The following is a 1,795-nucleotide window of genomic DNA, read 5'->3' as shown; positions in this document are numbered from 1 at the left end:
TCCTCTCTGTTTCAGTGACAGCTCACTCTGACCCACAAACGTCGTCCCATTCATGTTGTCAAATAACTTCTACTTACTTTGTCAACAATCAGACAGATTAATGAATGAATGAATGAATGAATGAATGAATTGATTAATTAATACTTGTTTATGAATGATTCTTAATGATGGTTCAACCTGAACAGTTGTTTTATTTTAAAGGAGTTCTCACGAGTGTCTCAGTGTTGAGCTTTGATGGAACTGGAAGTCTATAAAGAGTGTGAGTCCCGTCAAAGTTATTATTATTACTATATGATATTATAACATATTATATTATATTATATTATAACATATTATATTATAACATATTATAACATATATTATATTATATTATAACATATTATATTATAACATATATTATATTATATTATATCATATTATAATATAACATATATTATATTATATTATAACATATTATAACATATATTATATTATATTATAACATATTATATTATAACATATATTATATTATATTATAACATATTATATTATAACATATATTATATTATATTATAACATATTATAACATATATTATATTATATCATATTATAACATATATCTTATTATATTATATTATAACATATTATATTATATTATATCATATTATAACATATCTTATTATATTATATTATAACATATTACATTGTATTATATCATTATAACATATATTATATCATATTATATTATATTATATTATAACATATTATATTATATCATATTATAACATATATTATATCATATAATATAATATAACAGATTACATTGTATTATATCATTATAACATATATTATATCATATTATAACATATCTTATTATATTATATTATAACATATTACATTGTATTATATCATAACATATATTATATCATATTATATTATATTATATTATAACATATATTATATCATATTATATTATATTATATTATAACATATATTATATCATATTATATTATAACATATATTATATCATATTATATTATAACATATATCATATTATATTATATCATATTATAACATATTATATTATATCATATTATAACATATTATATTATATCATATTATAACATATATCTTATTATATTATATTATAACAAATTATATTATATTATTTTATATTGTATTATATTATATTATAACATCATATTATAACATATTATATTTTACTATATTATATTATGATATATGTTATAATATATATGATATAATATGTTATAATATATGTATGATGTTATAATATATGTATATATATGAATATATATATGTATATATATACATATATATATACATATATATAATGAAATAATCAGATTACATCCTGTTTATATTTATAATTAATGAAATATTCTGATTATTTTATTAATTTTAAATATAAACAGGATGTATAATTATATATATATATATATATATATATATAATGTATAATTGTATAACATTATATTTGAAATAAACTTTATTTACTTTAAAGGGACTATTTGTAACTTTCAGAAATGCTTCTTAACAGCAACACCTGTGGCCTTGAAATCAACGAAAGTCAGCGTCGGGCTCGCGCTTGTGCTCGCTCTCAATATACCTGAAGGAGCATCACTCAACACAGTGAGGAGACACACGTCAGCTAAAAGCACAACATCACTCTATATTCCAGCTGCTTGGCAGTAATGTTATCTGACCAGACCAAGGTCTCTCCATGAACATGATTTACATCTGATCCTAGTGTTGGCTTCTCCTGCCAGCAGCGGGGCTCTGCAGCGAGTCTCCC

The sequence above is a fragment of the Sebastes fasciatus genome, unplaced genomic scaffold (genome assembly GCF_043250625.1).
Source record: "Sebastes fasciatus isolate fSebFas1 unplaced genomic scaffold, fSebFas1.pri Scaffold_32, whole genome shotgun sequence".
NCBI lineage: Eukaryota > Metazoa > Chordata > Actinopteri > Perciformes > Sebastidae > Sebastes > Sebastes fasciatus.
The sequence above is the reverse complement of the archived record's forward strand: the minus strand, read 5'-3'. Positions refer to the sequence as shown.